The sequence below is a fragment of the Meles meles genome, chromosome 21, assembly GCF_922984935.1.
Source record: "Meles meles chromosome 21, mMelMel3.1 paternal haplotype, whole genome shotgun sequence".
NCBI lineage: Eukaryota > Metazoa > Chordata > Mammalia > Carnivora > Mustelidae > Meles > Meles meles.
Window position 1 is genome coordinate 17637104 of NC_060086.1, and position 20074 is coordinate 17657177.

General features: G+C 44.8%; 1 long non-coding RNA gene across 2 annotated transcripts in view; it reads right to left on the minus strand.

Annotated features, from left to right (window-relative positions):
• Nucleotides 1-2025: 2025 nt before the first annotated feature.
• The window catches only part of LOC123933504, a 66646-nt gene continuing 48597 nt past the window's right edge, over nucleotides 2026-20074 (minus strand). The window contains exons 4-6 of one of the 2 annotated variants that reach the window (XR_006816616.1): nucleotides 7042-7105; nucleotides 3828-3967; nucleotides 2026-2069 (exon numbers count right to left, since the gene is read on the minus strand). This is a non-coding gene — a long non-coding RNA (uncharacterized LOC123933504). Of the gene's footprint in view, nucleotides 2070-3827; nucleotides 3968-7041; nucleotides 7106-15506; nucleotides 15654-20074 lie in introns of those variants that run through there. The other variant, XR_006816617.1, reaches the window with a different exon arrangement.

Genomic DNA, 20074 nt, shown 5'->3' on the forward strand with positions numbered 1-20074 from the left:
GATTTGTAGGTGTTTGCAATGTTTAGATAAGCTATCGAGCTGATCTCCTGTTACCTGATGTAGTCTCAGGCTGCTACTTCTCCGCCATCTTAACTCCTCTGTATAACTTATTTTTGACCCCCAAATCTATTCATATTCTATTCAATGAATGTTCAACCTATTCAATTTTGACAAGGGATCATGCAGACATTTACAAAATATTCATTATTTCACATTTCCCTAGCTTTTTTATGTTAGTAACCATACAGTTTGTCATTAGTTTTTTATATTGTATATATTTATTGAGATAGAATTTATACATTGTCTCCAGCTTTACTGACATACAAGTATAATGTGTACAGTGCGTTGATTTGATACATTTATAGATTCTAAAATGATTACCACCATGGCTGATGCCTTCAGCCTTCCCCATGGTTGCTTTTTGTGGTGTATGTAATAGAGTATTGCCGTTCTGTGTCTTTGGATGAATTTAGTGCAGGTTCCTGCCATCCTAATTACAACACAAAACGTTCCCGCCACTGTCAGTTTGTTGAGTGCCTCTTTCCATTCAGTTCTACCCTACAGGTGCTTGTGTGTCTTTTTTGTCTTTCATGGGGCGTGTTTCTTGGATGCATCCATATTGTGTGGAATCTCAAATCTCTCGGATGGGAATTGTTGCAAATCATTACAGTATGTGTGACCTTTTGTGTCTGGCTTCCCTCATTAAGTTCTTTGTGGAGATGAAGAACCAAGAGAATTAGTAGTGAAACTTGTGGGAAGAATCTGAGATTCCATAATGGGACAAAAGGAGTATCTGTTAGGGTCTTGGCAGCGCCCAAAATGGACTATTTTGTGGTCAACAGAATGGTCTGGGAGAACCTTCAGATTGGAGCATATGCTGAGTTGGAAGGAAGGTATTAGGTGATCTGTATAAATCAGGGAAGCTTGGTAGGCACCATGGGGGAAACCTGGAGGGGCAACCACGGGTCCCTTGGAAGAGCGGGTATAGACTTCTACTCCAGCTAACTGCTGTTTGGCTTTCCTGAGTTTTCCTCTGTGGTTCTTGAACCAAACCTGCAGTACAGTGGGGTGTATCTCCAGTTTTGAGGCCATTTTTTTCTGAAGGCTGGAAAGTGGGGTATTGGTTCCTGCTAAGCAAGGATTCCAAAATGACCAGTTGTTTCTCAGTGAACATGGTTTGTTTCCTTTGTGAATGCTTCTGGTGCTTTCCTTTAGGAAGGTCCCTGGTGCTGGACATCCCAAGATCTAGCTGTGACCCCATGCTCTGGTTCTGTGTCTCCCTCATTAGTTTTTGATGCAGTGTTCTAGGATTCACTGTTTGTGTGTAACACCAGTGCTCCATGCAATACATGCCTTCCTTTATACCCATCACCAGGTTGACCCATCTCCCCACACCCCTCCCCTCTAAAACCCTCAGTTTGCTTCCCAGCATCCACAGTCATTCATGGTTCATCTCCCCCTCTGATTGCACCTCCCTAATTCATTTTCATCTTCCTTCTCATAATATCCTCCATGCTACTCCTTATATTCCACAAATAAGTGAAACCATATGATAAGTGACTTTCTCCATTGGACTTATTTCTCTTGGCATATTTCCTAAATTTTTTGTAACACAATATCTGCAGTGAAGTATAGAACCTGGGACTTTTTTGAAATCCTGAAAGAAAGAAAATGGAAGGAAGGAGGAAAGAAGGAAGGCAGGCAGGCAAGGGAGCAAAGGCTGTGTCAAGGATATGCCTCTTTCTCTACAAAGCTTTCCTGAAACCTTACAAAGAGTTGGCTGTTTGCTGAATTCACACACAGTTACAGCCCATCAGGTGCTATGAAGTTTCCCAGACTGTTTCAAACGCGGTGTCATCAAAAAGAAGTAAAAGCCATAGGATGAGAAAAAGAGTGGCCCATGATGAGAGATGAAGCATAAGCCATGACAGAAAAGACAGTTGATGTTTCCAAAAAGGGGAGCCAGGCAATTTAGAAAGAGAGCAAGCACGAGAATCACACTTCCTGTAGCAGAAGTGATGGGGAGAGCAGGATGGACTTCAAAGTGTCTTCGATGTATGATACTGGGTCTAAGGGAAAAGTGCACAAGAGGAAGAAGAGATGGTAAATGTGGACAGAGATGTGAAACTCTAAGGCTGTAACATGATTCTGGACAACAACACCATTACAGAAATCAAGAGTGCTTGTGCTGACTTCATGAAGACACTCAAAATAAAACAGAGAAAAGAATCACTTACATTAAGAATGTCAAGTAGAAACTTCCAGAAAGGAAACACAAAAGGCGCCTGGGTAGCTCAGTGGGTTGAGCCTCTGCTTTAGCTCAGGTCATGATCTCAGGTTCTCGGTCTCTCTTGTTGGTGGGGAGCCAGCTTCCTCCTCTCTCTCTCTGCCTGCCTCTCTGCCTCCTTGTGATCTTTCTCTGTCAAATAAATTTTAAAAGATTATTAATATTTTTAAAAAGAGAGACAAATACAAAAATTACAAAGACAGCACAGAAAATCTAAGACTAGTAGGTCATCACAAAATGTGTAACACACACGTAATAGGAATACCTATTCCTATAGGAGAATGGATGGAGAGATATTTTAAGCAATGAAAGAGGATTTTCTGAAATTAATGGAGATGCCAAATCAAGATCCAGGAAAATCAAAACATCAAAAGCAGGATAAATACCAAAACAAACACACAAAGAACCAATGATGCCTAATCTAGAATATTCCCCTACAGATCATTAAAGACAAAGAAACAGTTCTGGAAATCTGGAGCAGGGGTTGGGAGTGGGTGGGGGAAGGGGGAGAGGGGAGCAGTAACATCTTACTCCAGAGGAAGAAGGATAAGAATGACATCACACTTCTTTTCAGAAACCATGCCATCAAGACAATGAAATGTTTTTAGTGTTTAAAGAAACATCAAACTAGAAACCTGTGCCCAGTGAAATGATCCTTCAAAACACACCACAGAGAAAGGAAAACCATCAGGAATAATGATGGGCATTATTTCAATGAGGAAGGGGTCAATTCTCCAAAAAGACACAACAATTTCTAATGTGCATGCATCAACAACAGAGTATCAGAGCACATGAAGCAGAAACTGAAAATATTGCTGTGGGAAGAGATGAATCCATTCCTACAGCTGGAGAATTCAAAACCCTCTTATCAGTCATTCACAGACCCAGAGATACAGAAGTTCCATGAGAACACAGGTGAACTGACCAGTATCACCCATCCACTGCATTCCCTAACATCAGCAGAATACTTCACTCAACAACGAGATAGACATTCCTCTCAAGCTCACATGGAACAGTCACCGAGAGAGCCCATATTCGGGGCCATACAACACATGTGAACCACCAAAGGATTCGAAATCACAGAAATTATGCTCTCAGACCACAGATGACTCAAACTAGAGATCGATAACAGAAAGACAGCTGGAGAATGACCAAAAAATGGAGATTCACCAGCACACTTCTAAAGAAGACATAGGTGGGAGGCAGGTGGGTGGAGGGATGGGTGAAAGAGGTGAAGAGGAAGAAGAATTCACTTCTTGTGCTGAGCACTGAGAAATGTACAGAATTGCTGAGTCATGTAGTACACCTGAAATTCACATTACACTGTTTGCCAATTATGCTTGAACTTAAAAAAAAAAGAACATATGGATCAAGAAGGCACGTCAGTAGAAATTTAAAACTACATCAATCTAGGTGATAATCAAAATTGGCATATTAGAGGGCAATTTGTAGTACTGAATGGACATAAAAATGTCCAGTGACTATAAAATTTTCTGCTTATTTATGAATGAAAGTATAGAAGGTACATTAGTATACTTACAGCGAGGACGGTTCTCCAGAGGTAAATGAGAAAGGCACAGATTCCCAAGGAGGCAGTTAAAATGAGAAGCTTCCATAGAACTTCAATCCCATCAGGGCCGAGATGGAAATGGCCAGGCAAGTAAAGGACAAGCTGAAATACTATTTGAGACAATGAGGAATCTCAAAGACAGTTACTGTGTATCTGTCACAAAGAATCAACTTTACAAACCCTCAACCAGCCTCCAGGAGGTAAGCATACCTCTCAACTATCTCCTCCTAGAGGAGAAGGAGCACAGAGGGATTTCCAAGGAGCTGGGGCAAGCTTTTGGCAGTGATGAGTGTGTTTATCATCTTACCATGGTGATGGCTTCCTTGTTGCTTACCTATTTCCAATATCAACAAACAGTATTCTTTGAAAAGATGTTGTGATCACATATACATTACAACACACTGAAGCTGGAGGCAAAATCTAATAGACAAATCTTAATAGATTTTATTTTACCTACAAACACACTGCAAATTTTTTTTCTATAACTAACAGAACTTGAGAATTTATAAGCCAACATCAAATAGGCAAGATAAGTCAATGTAAACTTAGAATAGGTAAGAAGTCAGTGACTTCTATTGTACATCCATGAAGGACCTGGAAAAACTCCTCTGGAACATGTCCAAAACTACAACCAAAATTTATGGAACAATGAGAGAAATCATGAATATAAGGTACTAGAGGTACAAATGAGCATGTTATATGGACAGATGTTTATAGATTAGGACATAATTGAGAGAGATGGGAGGCTGCTCATTAATATGATCTGCAATTATTTTCCAATAAAAAGAAACTAGAATTTTTGCTTAGTTTCTGAAAACATTGATGTTTTCTTTCAATGCTCACATTGCTTCTGAATCACCGTCGCAAATGTCAGATTTCTGAAGTCCATAAAGATTTGCATAATCAGGTGATCATGTATGTTCTAACATAGGGTATCTGTGAGGTTTACTATCTCCAAAAAGCCAATGGAAGGAATTCATGTTCGTCTGTCTTAGTATTGCAATTTAATCAGGCATTAACAGCTATAAAATTAAACTTTTTAAAGAAAGAAAATATTAACAAATGTATTTATTTATTTGAAAGAGAGAGGGGGAAGGGCAGAGGAAGACTGAGCAGCAGACTGCCAGCTGAGCAGAGAACCCAACCAGGGCTCAATCCCAGGACCCTAGGATCATGAGCCAAGACTAAGGCAGACACTTAACTGCCTGAACCACCCAGGTGCCTGTGAATTCTAAAAGAATATGAAATTCATGTATATGAACACCAAGGCAAGGAACACGTCATTTTACAAAAACTATATTTAGAAGTATTTCAGCGTAAAGGACAATAACAATGGAATTCAGACTAATTCCCACCAAGCTTGAATTTTGTACAAACACACCTCTCTAGAAAGGAGCTCCTGAAATCTGTAACATTTTCCTTCAGGCCTCACAGATGTCAGGAAAATATGTGCTGGTGGGAAACGTACACTGTCTTTGAATAGCCACTGTCTGAAAGAGAGCAGTAGCTGTCAGCACAATGGTTGATCATGGGGATCAAATGCATAAAAGACAGAGGCCGTCTTGTCAGGAATGTAAAACGCACCCAGCTGTGGGCACTCAGTATATCTGACAGCTGTCTGGATGCTGCTACCAGTAGCTGAGTCTTAACTAGATGACAGCCAGTGGGGCCAAAAACAATAGGTTCTCCGACAGTGGCCATGAGCAGGTGGAGGTGGGAAATGCAAGACCAGTTTGTTCAGGCAAGAGTTCAAAGTTGGGGTAGGGTGAAAAAGGTGAACTGATCCATGAGATGCAGCCTAGGTAGATAGGAATGATTCCAATCAAGATGACCAAGAAATTCCCTCTTCTGAAGACTCAAATGAAACAGAATGAAGTCTATTTTGACTAGAGGTCTTCATGTGAAATGGGCCTGCCCTAGTACCAAGTTCCTTCTTGACTACTGACACTTCTGGACCCCTCTTTCATAATCTGGAGCAAGCGGAACTAAAGAAGTCTACTTGTATCCAGGGGTGTTCCCTAACTGTTGGCTGACTCTCTCTTTCTCCTGGGGGTACAGGTTTTACTTTTTCATGATAGAGTGAAATATTCATGCTGGGAACCATGTATTTCTTTATATTTAGACAATCCTAAGGACATCCAGAACTTTTTTATTTTGGGGAAATCGACACTCTGCACATACTTGGTCAAAGAAAGAACAACAACTCATTCACTTCCTGATCACGTCACTCCTAGTGATTTTCCGATGACATATATTCCAGCAGGATGCAGTCACTTAGTGTCTTCTGGGATTCTCAGGTCTCTATGGACCTGGTGGGACACACTGTCCTTGAGTCAGCCTCCAAAACCAGAAGGAAAGGGCTGATTCAGAAGTTGCTAGAAGTCAACAAACCAAGAAGCGCAGAGCACAAAGGACATTTCACTTTTTAACACTCTAGTCCCAACACCAATGCTTGAGATACCCAGGGCTGTCAAAGGTCACAAATAGAAACAATGCACTGACAGGAAAACAAACTACACAGAAGATGGACCCTGAATTTACCAGGCTTGCAGCAGGATCTTCACTGGGCTTCCAGGGGCCAATCTAATACCCCTAGCTCCTATTAAATTAGAGTTCCTGACATTTTCAAAGACAGTTTTAAATTGATATGATGTACATATCACACAAGCCCCCTATTTAGGTCAAAGAGCTCAATGGCTTTTCCTATCTTCACAAATCCTTCCTCTTGACACTATAAACCTGGTGTCTACAGGTTTCCATCCTACCAAAGCTGCTCTTCTTGGACCAAGCAGCACAGACAGGACCCAAAACTGGATGGAAATGGCTGTGGCCACAACCCCTTCAGGTTGACCCAGAAACCTGCCCTGTGGTATCTAGTCGTCAGGAAGAACTGTCTTTCTTCTGAAGTTACCATCAGGAACCCCATGAAAAAGCTGTTATTTAACCACCGTGTGAAAGAACCCAGTCACCATGAAAGATGGTCAGATTCACCTTGATTAGAACTGGAACTGGGAGCAGGGAAAGAAGCAGGGAACAGAGTTTGGGGGCCTTGAATAGGAGAGATCAGTCATAGCGTTGAGGAGGTGTCCCCAAAGTCAGTGTCAGCCTCCCATCTACAAAACCCGTTGTAGCCCCTAGAGACAAGCCATGAGCCTAGAGTTTGAGATCCAGTCGTCCTGCTTACCTGCTGTTTGGCCCAGTGCTCATTTCCTTCAGTGAAGGGGGAGTGTTCACACCTGTGTCCATAACTGTGTGGAGGACAAGATGAAGCCACATGTTGAGCACATATAGACATTGGTGTCATCTCCATGGGCCAAGAGTCTTCCCGGATCCAATACCTCATGTCTCACAGATGTTAATGGCAGCCTGGGTGACAACCACAGGTCCCTCCTGTTTCAGTCCTGTGCTATGCCCTGCCTTTTGCCCACATCAGCTCTCGGGCTCCAGATGGCAGGAGGACCCCATCAACTGGGGGGAGAGCTCTGGGCCCCTGGTGAGACTGAGAGATTCGTGGACCCTGGGAAAGGTGAGTAAGTGAGGGATCGTACAGGACTGAGGAACTGAGCTCTGGAGCTCCCTGGAAGGAATGGGGGATTGGGCAGCCATGGAAAGGGCTGGAGGCATCTTACAAGATTCCTGGGTCCCCACAGGGCAGATCCCTCCCTCACCTATGCTGGTGCTGGCGGGGATCTGGAAGCAACAGCAGCAGCAGCAGATCAATGGGATGCTGGATGGAGCTGGGAAGAATGGTCTGGCAGGTAAATGGAATCACCAGGCTGGGATACCCTGGGCCTCTTCCTCCTTCCCCAGCCACATCACTACCCATGACCCTGACCTCACCCTCCAGCAGGGTGTGGAAAAGCCAGGCAGAGGTGGACTCCCATGGCCAAGGAAGGGTCCCCCCAAGACCTCTGTGTCCTGGTTGTTGAACAGACAGAAGGAGTCACCCGGGGCCCCTGGAACAGGGAGGGAGAATCTGGCCCCAGAGCCCTCTCTGATGGGTCCTGGGGAGAATCCTGGAGGGAAAGAATGGAGCACTGTTTCATAGTCTAAAAAATAAACGTTTATTAAGGAAATGGAAAAAAAAACGAGTTGACAGTTGAGCCTCTGGAGGATAACAGGACCAGTTTCCATTCTTCCAATTTCTACTCTTTGCCTGGAAAATTACTTCCCCTCTCTTACCCTCCATGTCCTTCTCTGTGATGTGGGGACAGCACGGATTCATTTTTCATGGCATGGATGCCAAGATTCATCAAGATCGGTCATACAAACCGTGAAGCTAGTTTAAACTGATTTTATACCTATCATTATCATCATTTTTTCTTAAAGATCAAACTTATTTCTCTAAACATTATGCTAAGTAAAGTACAATGGTAAATCAATAGCAAAGAGGCAATCTTTTCAACAAATAGTTTTGGAATGTGTAGACATGCATGTTCAATAAAAGGAATGTCAACCTATACCTCACAATGCATAGAAAAATTAAAACAGTTCATAAAGCAAACATAAAATGCAAAACTACAGACTCTTTAAAGAAAGCCTAGGAGAAAATCTTTATGACGTCCTTTTAGACAAAGTCTTCTCAGATACCACACAAAAAGCAGACCCATAAACCACAAGTAAAATCTACAAATTAAACTACAGCAAAATTAAAATATTTTACTCTATAAAGAACACTTCGCTCTTTACTCTCTTTCTCAGTAAAGAGAATTAAAAAGCAAGCCACAAACAGGGAGTTTCTGCAAATTACATATCAGACAGAAGATTTATATCCAGAATATATGAAGAATGCTCAAGGGAAGTACACTTGATTATCATTATTTATGTTAGTATTGTCTATGGAGTCGTCACACACACTGAATTACTGAACAGAGAACATTCTTCCTAGGGAATCTATAGGATTAGGTTGCTAAGGAGTCTCTGACTGAAACATTTTCATAAGCTAATCAATACATAACCTTGTTTTATGTGTGTTTCTGTTTTAAGACACCTTATTTAATGCACAATGTTAATAATTAAAATTGAAATAATAGCTAACAGCACTATAAAACTCATAGCTGGACAAAGCTTACGTAGCTTATGCATTTTCTCTGTAAGGCACATTGTATCTTTCTTACACTCATGAACATTACACATCATTTCAGCATTACATTTGAAGGTCATTTTAATCAATGAAATCACCAACAAAACACACAAAAAAGTGTGAAGAGAATTGCATTATACAGTCTGTCAAAAGTAAACTTGAGTGTGAGAGCTAAAACAGTGAGGTAGAGGGTGACTGTTTGACCTCACCTGGGAACACGCATCTTGAGTGACTCAAATTGTTCACTGTTCTGCAAACATGAACGTATGCAAATCCTACTGAGTATTGATTTCAGTTTCTAATACACTTTCACAAGTATGAAAATTTGCAAATGTAGAATCTGTGAATAATGAATATTGACTGTAAAATAACAAACCAATAAAAACATTGGTAAAAGTTTTATGCAGACACTTCACCAAAAATATATATACAAATAGCAAAGCACATGAAAGATGTTCAACCTTATTAGTCATTTGAAAGAATCAAAATTAAGTTCAAAATTACACACCATTACACAACAACTAAGAAATCTAAAATTTACATTTAGAATCAATACCGTAACTACCATTACACACACACACACACACACACACACACACACACACACACACCACACCCCATAAATTTTAACATACATCTTTTCAGAAACAATCTGTACTATCAGGGTTTCACCAAGGCATAAAGGGGTTTTCTGGATGGCTGGAAGAGTTCACAGATCTAACTGCTTTACAACTTTATGTAATTTGGGGGTCACTGTGCTCTTACATTCCGCAGAACAGAGTAAAATCTTACTCTTCTTCCCCATCGTCACATCAGTATCTGATCCAGCAAAAAATACAGCCAGGCTAAGTTTAGCGATCAATATTCTAGTTAGCTCTTTCTTGCTTCATAGCAGCTGAAAGTTTTTGTGGGGCTGGACACAGGGAGAGGTGGCACTTCTTTTCACCACTGCTGAATCCCTGAGTCTTGAAAAGCCAGAGGGGGAAGGGAAGAAAGGGAAACCAACTGCCACTTCCCAGAAGCCTTCCTTTTTTTTAAATTCCAGGGCTTGGGTTGGTTAGTTCGTTAGAGCTGGGGCTGAGTAGCGATAACAAGGTTTAAACTAACAATTAAAAGGAATTTCCGGGTTACATGAACAAAGTCATAGAAATTTGAGTGGAAAATGGCACAAACTGCTCTGAATTCATCAGCTATTCTTTGCTGCAAAGCAAAGGAAGCCAACGAGATTGCTTTCTTGATTCTAAAGTGGCAAAACTTAAAAATGTGCTCATTCATATACAATAAACAGTATTCCACAATTTAATACAAATATCTGCCAAGCTGAAGGTCAAATTATAATCCTCCAGAACGGACCTATAGTAAAAGTCTGATTTATCTGCTAACTACAAATGTTCTTACTCAAAAGGACAATCCACCAGACCAAAAGACTGTTCTTTAATGGAAAGAAAAAAAAATATTTAAAAAACTACAATAAAACCGCATTCTGTAGCTTGTTTTTTAACATCTAGACAGTTCTGCTCAATTGCATAAAGGTAAGAGAGTTTTTGACAATGAAAGACTAAGTAGCAGACACCACCCATGAACGCCAAGTTATCAGTTTAGCTCACACCTCTTTCCTCACAATCTGATTTGTTTGAACTGGAGTTAGAAAAGTTAATATGACACCAAAATAGTCCAGATATATCTATCATTATGTTAGAATTTCAAAGACTTTCCACCACTTCAACATACTAGTACTAAAACTTTGGAGAAAACTACTGCAAATTTAAATTTCACTGTATAGAGAAGACACTTGAGAAAGTAAAGAGTTACAAATACAACCCTCATTTCTAAAACAGTATTTCATATAAAACTAGAGGGCCTGGATAAAGGAAGGACGAATAGGAAAAACTAATTAAGCCTATTGATCTATTTACTTGACAAAAATCAATGAACTGGAAAAAAAGCAAGCTTCTGGGGCTTGCAAAACGAAACTGAAAAGTAAAGATTATACTGGTCACTGAGAAGAACAAAGCAAATATCCTTATACAATCTTCTGAGCATGTTCTGAATAAAATTAATTCTGAAAATACACCTTTCAAAACCACGAGAGGATCACAATGATTCAAGGTACCACTAGCTGATTTAACAAATACGATTAAGCCCAACACTAAGTTTAGCCAAAGTTCCCCAGTTAGGGATCAACATGCTGCTGTGTACTAAATTTACTCATGTCTGAATAGGACATTTCCTGTTTACAAATGTTTTTACAACTAGGTATGGATTTTGGAAGGTTGCATGTAAATCTCTTTAGAAGCCAACCTGCAGTTCATCATTAGTCTCTCTTTTCACTGAGAATTGATAGATTCTCAAAGTTTGTGTTCTATTACTGAAATGCTTAAGAGTTACCAACTTTAAAATGTCACAAGTTCTTATTGACCAGAACATTCCAACTCATCAGACATATCCTCTCTCATGAAATTCATTATTAGATCAATGACTTTTGGAAGTACCGATATACAGGGGCACCTGGAGGGCTCAGCTGGTGAAGCATCTCCCTTTGGCCTAGGTCATGATCCCAGGGTTCTGGAATTGAGCCCCACATCGGACTACCTGCTGGGCGGGGATCCAGCTTCCCCCCTCTCCGTGCCACCCCCTCGAGTCCCCCCAAGCCTCCCCCCCCATCTGGTGTGTGCTCAATTCCAGGCACACAGGCATTCTCTGTCAAATAAACAAATGAAATCCAAAGAAAATAGAAGATAAAATAGACAATTTAAGAGCCTTCATTTATAAAACGATACCAACTGAAAGGGAAAGATCACCTAGGACTTCAATCCTGAAAAGTAACAGATAAAATACCAGTATCTAAATTACTAATAGTTCAAAAGATTGTCCAGCCCACCTCTTGAAAATCCCTTGCTAAGTAAGGGAAGCCCAGTCATCCGGAGTCCTATTCAGCTGTAAAATTTCCAAGAAAAACACAGACTTCATGATCTTGTCAACTGGAATCCTTTTCCTCCTTAAGTCATGCTGTATCAAGACACCACTCTAGTCACTGTTCTACCAACTGTTTCCAGATAGCTCTGTTTCTAAAACCTGAAGCCAGCAAGCACAGAACAAAATGGAATGTCAGAGAAAGGCATTTTCTAGTTCTCCTGAGGTGACCCTTTTTAAAACAGACACTGGTTGGGAAGACTTCTTTTTTGCAATAAATTGTTGCCTCAGCTGTGAGCAGAGGAGCAGGTATGAACTTGAAAGGGAGATGATAAAGAGACATAATGTTAAGAGACTATGCAATGGGAAACGGCCCCCCTCCCCAGTGGCCCAGTCAGTTAAGCTGCTGTCTTGGGCTCAGGTCATGATCCCAAGGTACTGGAAAGGAGTCCTGCATTGGACTCCTTGTTCTGTGGGGAGCCTACTTCTCCCTCTGACTCTGCCTGCAACTCTGCCTGCTTGGGTGCTCTCTCTCTCTCTCTCTGACACATAAATAAATTAAAAACTAACAAAAAAAGGAAGTAAGAGGCTATGCAAAGAGGGGCACGTGGGTGGCCCAGTCCTTCAGCCTCTGCCTTCCACTCAGGTCTTGATCACAGGGTCCTGGGATCCAGCCCTGCATGGGGCTCACTGGTTGGCAGGAAGGCTGCTTTTTCCTCTCCTATTCCCTCTGCTTGTATCCCTTCTCTCACCGTCATTCTCTCTGTCAAATACATAAATAAATAAATCTCAAAAAATAGAGGCTATACGAAGAGTAAAATTAAAAACTAAAAAGAGGGGAGTCAAGATGACGGGGAAGTAGGAGGAGGTGCCATTTCAACCTGTACCCTAAAGTGAGCTGATTACCTACCAAATAACTCCGACCACCCATGAAATCAGCCTGAGATCAGAATTATACATGTCTGGATCTCTACAGGAGCAGACGACGCCAGTGGCAGGTAAAGCAGAGTGGGAACATCGGACTTATATCAGAAGATAAACAAAAGGGGGAGGTAGCCACCAGAGGTGACTGATTGGAATGTAATACCCCAATACGAGAGTGCCCTGCGTCTGGGGACCAGCATTAACTTGGAGTCTGGTTGAAAGCCCTAAAAAAACAACGAGCAAAGGATCGCGGGGGAAAATAGTGGGAATCTGGGCAGTTAGGGACAGGGACCTAAGTCCCCGGACCCAGGATAGCCTCCCCTGGCGCTGAGCCAGAGAGAGTGCGGTGGAGAAAGCAGGTCTCCATCCCTGAGCCGCCAGTGCGCCTGAGCCACCAGCACACCTGAGAACAAGTGGGGTATGGCTCTGGTGAGGGGCTGGGAGCCTGGCCAGACGGCAATCCTGAAACACGCGTCCCACACCCTCCCTTGGGAGAGGTGCTCATAGGTGCTAGCCTGGAGCTCTGGCATCCGGAAAAACCAGACATTCCCAGCCCGGGACAGCAGGAAAATCTCAGTGTGCGATCTCTGCTTGGAACCTCTCTGGTGGTCTGGAGCTGCCTAGACAGCCGCCGCTGCCCTAGTATTGGGTACAAGGAGGAGCTCCTGCATCCCCAGGGACCGTGACTCAGAACCGACTCCGCGAGCAGCTCTGCAGAGCATTCTGAGGCTTCTCTCTGAGAGGGAGGTCGGGGTGCAGTTTGCTCTCCTCTAAAACTCCAAAAACCATCAAAAGCTGTCAAGGCGAGAGAAAACAGATGAAAGAACATAAAACCCCCCAGAGAACAAAAGCCTGAAAAAAACAGTTTCCTCAGAGGGGAACTTTAAGGGGAGCGGGAGGACCTAACTCAGGGAACATCATTGTCTGAAAACCCAAATTAAAACTACATTGAGATACCACCTTACTCCAGTTAGAATGGCCAAAATTAGCAAGGCAGGAAACAACGTGTGTTGGAGAGGATGAAAGGGGAACCCTCTTACACTGTTGGTGGGAATGCAAGTTGGTGCAGCCACTTTGGAGAACAGTGTGGAGATTCCTCAAGAAATTAAAAATAGAGCTTCCCTATGACCCCGCAATTGCACTAATGGGTATTTACCCCAAAGATACAGATGTAGTGAAAAGAAGGGCCATCTGTACCCCAATGTTTATAGCAGCAATGGCTACGGTTGCCAAACTGTGGAAAGAACCAAGATGCCCTTCAACGGATGAATGGATAAGGAAGATGTGGTACATATACACAATGGAGTATTATGCCTCGATCAGAAAGGATGAATATCCAACTTTTGTAGCAACATGGACGGGACTGGAAGAGATTATGCTGAGCGAAATAAGTCAAGCAGAGAGAGTCAAGTATCATATGGTCTCACTTATTTTTGGAGCATAACAAAGAACACGGTGGACATGGGGAGATGAAGAGGAGAGGGAGTTGAGGGAAACTGGAAGGGGAGATGAACCATGAGAGACTATGGACTCTGAAAAACAACCAGAGGGTTTTGAAGGGGTGGGGGGGGATGTTGAGGATCCAGGTGATGGGTAATAGGGAGGGCACGTACTGCATGGAGCACTGGGTGTGGTGCAAAAACAATGACCACTGTTATGCTGAAAATAAACAACAGGAAAAAAAAAGGTAAAAAAAAAAGAATAAGATGGGATTCATTCCCATTTTAAATGGTCTCCAATGCACAGTGATTTGGAGGGGAAGAAAAAGCAAGTCAGAGAATACAATACTCCTAACTAGGCAGATATACATAAGGCCTGAGAGCATTCAGGTTACCCATAGAGTGCTTTTGCGGACAACAGAAAAGGAAATGATTTAGAAAAAATAGAAAATAAAACATAAGCTAACAGAAATGAGACTGACCTGGGAAAAACAAACTTGCCTTTTTTATTTTTTTTACCTTATATTCATCTTGTACTTTCGTGGTATTCACCTTGTTTCCCATATAATGAGTGTGTGCTCGTATATTTGATATATTTGGAAGATAAAACAAGTTGATGTGTTCCTAGATCAGATATATGAACACACCTGACCCTTAGGAAAACCTTAAAGCATTACAGACATTATTGGAAGAATCCTTTGACCACACGCTCCAAGCCCAGCAGTGCCAAGACTCCTAAAAAAGTCACCACTGTTGTGGCACCCAGATGGCTCAGTCTGTTAACCATCTGCCTTTGGCTCTGGTCATGATCCTGGGGTCCTAGGATCAGGTCACAGGTCAGGACCTCTGCTCGATGGGGAATCTACTTCTCTCTTTCCCTCTGCTTCTCCCCCTGCTTGTGTGCCCCCAATTACTGTCAAAAAAAAAAAATAAAGAAAATCTTAAAAAAAAAAAAAAGAGGGGCGCCTGGGTGGCTCAGTGGATTAAGCCGCTGCCTTCGGCTCAGGTCATGATCTCAGGGTCCTGGGATCGAGTCCCGCATCGGGCTCTCTGCTCTGCGGGGAGCCTGCTTCCTCCTCTCTCTCTGCCTGCCTCTCTCTGCCTACTTGTGATCTCTCTCTCTGTCAAATAAATAAATAAAATCTTAAAAAAAAAAAAAGAAGTCACCACTGTTTTCACTTTGGCGAATACTTCTACAGTCATTAAATGGCCCCTTTTTTGTTAAGTCATAAAAGAATATGTTTATTAAGCTGAATGCAAAACTGCAAATAGACTACATTTTGAAAAAGGACATTTGGGGTTAAGGTAGACACACAGAGTGACTTGGGATCTTCAAAGTGTGGTCTCGTCTCTGGCTTGAAAATCATCTATTTCTTTGAGAGGTCTCTGGCCACCATTCCAACCTTCTTGGCAGGTGACAATATACAGGGCGTGTACCTGGGTAAAGAATCAGAGATAACATTTAGAAGAAGGTGCTCCGATCCATCCATTTCTGGTCCAGGTGGGTTAATAAGAGACACAGCTGTGGTGCGGGTGTGGACATCGTTTTTTCCGCATATGGATCCCAGGGTAGCATTCAGTCGTGGTGGGCCTTGTTTCTTAGGCAGTTTTCCCCTTCCTCGTGAATCTGGGGGTTTCACGTCATGAGCAGAGGGGTTTGGTGGTGGAAAAGCTGAATGAGATTCTGCTTCTAGAAACTGGATGAAAAGTCCTGAAAAAGAATGATTGGCCACAGCTTGGTGATTTGGCTTTGCAGGTGCTTCGGGGGTGCTTCTGGATCCAGGCCCCCCAGTCACCCCGCTGGGCACACCCACAGGCTCTTGACCGCGCAGCTGCTGCAGCTGGTCTTCTCGGATCCACAGCGTGCTTGCCATCAACCTCAATGCTTCCTGCCGTTCCGCATCAGCTGCCTGGAAAGATCCCACAAAGAGTCTCCTTAGGAGGGTTTTGTCCACCATTCCTTTGGCCTTACTTACTAAGGTCAAGAGTTTCTTCTGTGTGTCCTCCAGTATTTCCTGCTGGACTTCATTCTGTTTCTTGAACTCTTGGAGTTGGTCTTCCTTCACCTCCAAGTCAGCATTTGTTTGATGCAATCGTCCCTGTAACGACTTCAGTTTTCCCTCTAGGGTGTCTGCCTTTTCCATCCATTCGGCGAGTTCCAGTTTGAGGTTTGCTAGTCTTCGCTCATGGTGCCTTCCCTCTTCCTGGGAGGCAGCAAGCAGGAGCAGTTTCCTCCTTCTGCTGGGTGACCACGTACAATTGCTCCCACAGCGACTCTTCCTGCTGACTGGCTCCGTGGCTGGCCTTTTCCATGGCAGCGGAAGACAAAATGAGTTTTCCCTGCAGGACCGTCACTTCCTCTCTTAGCTGAGCTACTTGGTCTTCTGAGGCCAAAGGTTCCCGGAGATGAGAATCTTGGGCTTCTGCAGTGAGGTGCCTCCCTCTCTCCAGCTCCTGGGTTAGGCGCAATTCTCTCTCATGTAACTGGGGAACCTCCTTCTGGAGGGCACAGGTTTCTATTTCTTTCTGTTTCAGTGCCAACATGACATCTCTCTCCTGTTGACACACAACTGCTTTTTCCTGCATTGACCGAACGGCGTCCACAAGCTGGTTCAATTCCCCGGTCTCACCCTGTTCTTTCTCTCGCAGCAGTTGCTCCAGGGCAAGTGTCTTCTCTTTCATCACAGCACGCTGGGATTCCTCCTCCCTCTGCATCTTTGAAAGCAGCCGATTTGTCTCTTGCAATGCCTGATTTTCCCTATCCTTTTCTCTAGACATTTCCACGATCTTCGCGTTTTCCTCTTTCAGCCGACACACATCCGTTTCAAAATCTGCTATTCTCTCCTTCAGATTGGTGACTGCCTGCCTCAGCAGCTCATTCTCACTCAGTTGGCCCCTGAGCTTCTCCTGTAAAGAAACCAGTTCCTCACTTTTCGCTGGGAGTTGGAGCTCCTGAGCCTGAAGGAAGTTTTGTAGAACAGCCTGTTTCTCCTTCTCCTGCTCCATGTGGGAATCGGAATCACTGTGTTCCTGTGGTTTGCCTTCTCCTTCCCCCGTGGTAGCCCCTGAAGCAATCCATCTCTGCTGATCTTCCTGGAGGGTTTGAATCATTGTATCTCCTCCTTGCCCTGATTTTCTGAGCTCTTCTACCTCCTCTTGGAGCACCTGAGAAGACTCACTCACTCGGTCAGACTTCACAGCCTTCAGAGCTTCGGCTGCCTCTGCGAAGTCGCTGGAGGGCCGGAGGAAAATCACGTCAAGGTTCCCTAAAAGGAGGTCTTTGGCATTGCAAAGCTCCCCAATGTGGAGCTGAACTTGTGCCAGTTCCTTCTCTAGCTCTTGTAAGTTTATTTCATGTCCTTGGTAAGTGTGGATCTGGTCAAGAGAGGTCGTCTGCAGTTTCAAAACCTTCTCGCTGTTGGTGCAAGCCCATGCCTGGAGTTGCCGCAGATCTCTCTGAAGCTGGGGGGACTCACGCTTCATATTTTGGACCGTGGTCAGCACCTGCTCTTTCCACTCCTCCATGATCTTCACCCGCTGTGTTAATGTGTCCCGTTCCTGTAGAAGCTGCTGGAACTGATCGATACAAACTCCTCCAACCTCATGACCAGTGCTGGGTGTCTGCAGGATCGTCAATAAAGTCTGGCATTTTTTGACTTAACGCCTCCACTTCCAGGTCTTTTTCTCGAATAATGTGTGACATATTCCGAATCGTTTCTCTAAACACCTCCTGGCTGCTGCTTTCCATTCTAGTGGACAATTTCTGAATTTCCTCTTGCATCCTCTGGAGCTCTGCTTCTTTGACAGCAAGTCGATCGGTCATTCTGTGATAGTCCCTTTTCAGATTGCTATTCTCCCTCCTCTTCTCATGTAGGACGGCCAAGACCTGTTCACTTTTCAAAGCACACTCTTGCAGTTGGCGCTGAAGTTGTTCCACATGCCCATTCTGGCAGTGAGAAGCACCAGAGATTTTGCTAGAAAGACCCTGAATCTCCAAATCCTTTTGCTGGATAATCTGAGTGAGTTTCCCAATCTCCTCTTTGGAGAGCAGATCTATCCGTTGATAGTCTATAATTTGTTTGCGGTGCCGGTCAGTGAGGTCTGCTAGCTTCTGCCAGTGGGTGTTTTGCAACACTGCCACTTCCAGCTGATGTTCGTCCATCTCCCGCATCCGCCGCTGCTCTAGGTCCCTGATGTGGCTCTTCAATTTCCACACTGCTTCCGTGTCGATGGTATTAGGTCCCTGGGTGGAACACTGGCGCAACTTCTTCCAATGAGTCACTTCAGCCGCCGATGTTTCCATCTCATGGTGGAGTCTATTGATCTCTGTCTGGGATGAGATAACCTCAGCCAAAACCATGGCATCCCCAGGGAAAGTCCCTTTCCCCGGCATATGTCTGTTAATATTGAAGATGTCCCTGGTCAAAGAGGTCTGGCTGCTGTCCACGGCCCCTAGGGAATGGCCTAGGCCAGAGCCAGCCTACCAGCCCAGGAGAACATCTGACGGTCATACAATTGCTCTGGTCCGCGGTGCGAAAGCATCCAGCCCAGTTGGACTACCCCGCCAAGTGTCCCAGAACCCCTGCCTGCCAGAGGTTAAGAATCAAAAGCCTACAGAGGTTTCCAGGCAACGCCTGCATGCCCCGCCCTGCACCCCTCGCGCATGCTCCCAGGCGCCTAAGCAGACAGACGTTTCCAGGCAATGCCTGCATGCCCCTCCCCGGCCTGTGGGCCTCTACTGGTCAGGTAGCTCCAAAGAGCCAAGGCCCGCTGGCCACTGGTCAGGGTCCCCACAACTCATCCCCACGAGTTCCCACCCAGGCTTGGGCCCCTTGCCCTCCTTCCCATGCTTTGGTGGCTGTCCTGGGTGGGCCCCTAGTGCATGCTCTCGCCTGACTGGGCCCAGGTGCCTGCCTCCAGAAAATGCACATGGCCCTCCACTTCCCATTAAGTGAGATCACAGTACACAAAGGCCTGTGGCTTGCTCTTTCCACACAATAGTACCTTTTTCATTCAGGTGAAACTACACGGTCACACACATCCATCCAGCTAGGAGAGAGGATCCTTGGTGCATTTCACAGAGGCCTACATCCACGCAGAGGATGGCCCTCACAGACACTTCGGGTATTTCCAGCCTCCAGTGGCTGCAGAGTGCCCTGCCCAATTGCCCCGTCAGTTCTGCGGGGACAGCTTGGCTCGTGACTCGGTTTGGCGGTTCACTGGCCACCACCCATGCTGCGCCTCTATCACCTCCCGCAGCTGTGCGCCTAGAGCGGGCAGGCAGTTGCGCAGAACGGTGGACTCGCCTGGTCCTCGGGTCCTCTGCCTGCACAGAGTGGCCCAGGTGTGCAGCAGCAGAGGCCCGATTCCACCCCCCACCCCACAGTCCCGGCTGAGGCAAGTCCAGGGGATAGGGTTAGGAACCATGCCAGCAGCTGCCCTGCAGAAGCCCCACTGCCCACCCCACCGCCACGATGAAGCAGCAATACGCTGCGTGAAGCAGCTGGCCAACCAGACCCTGGCCTGTAAATGTGCCCATTCGAGCCAGCCGGGATTGCGCCAGGTGAGGTCTGGGGCCGGAACGTGAGAGCTGGCTGCTCTCCTGGTGGCATGCTCCCATCCCCTGCCACCACCATGCACCAGGAACAGGGGGTCCTGGCCCGGGACTGTGCCACGCCACAGAGTGGAGGCCAGCTCAGGCCAGCGCAGCAGTCCAGGAAGAGCCCCTTGGCGGATCTGCCTTTCCAAGACGCCCCCCCCCCTTGGGTGGGTCTCCACAGCCCTTGGTCCTGGCCCCGCCCAGCATCGCCCTGGAGGGACTCACCGGAGCCTTCCCCTGCCCCCCACACCAGGGTTTG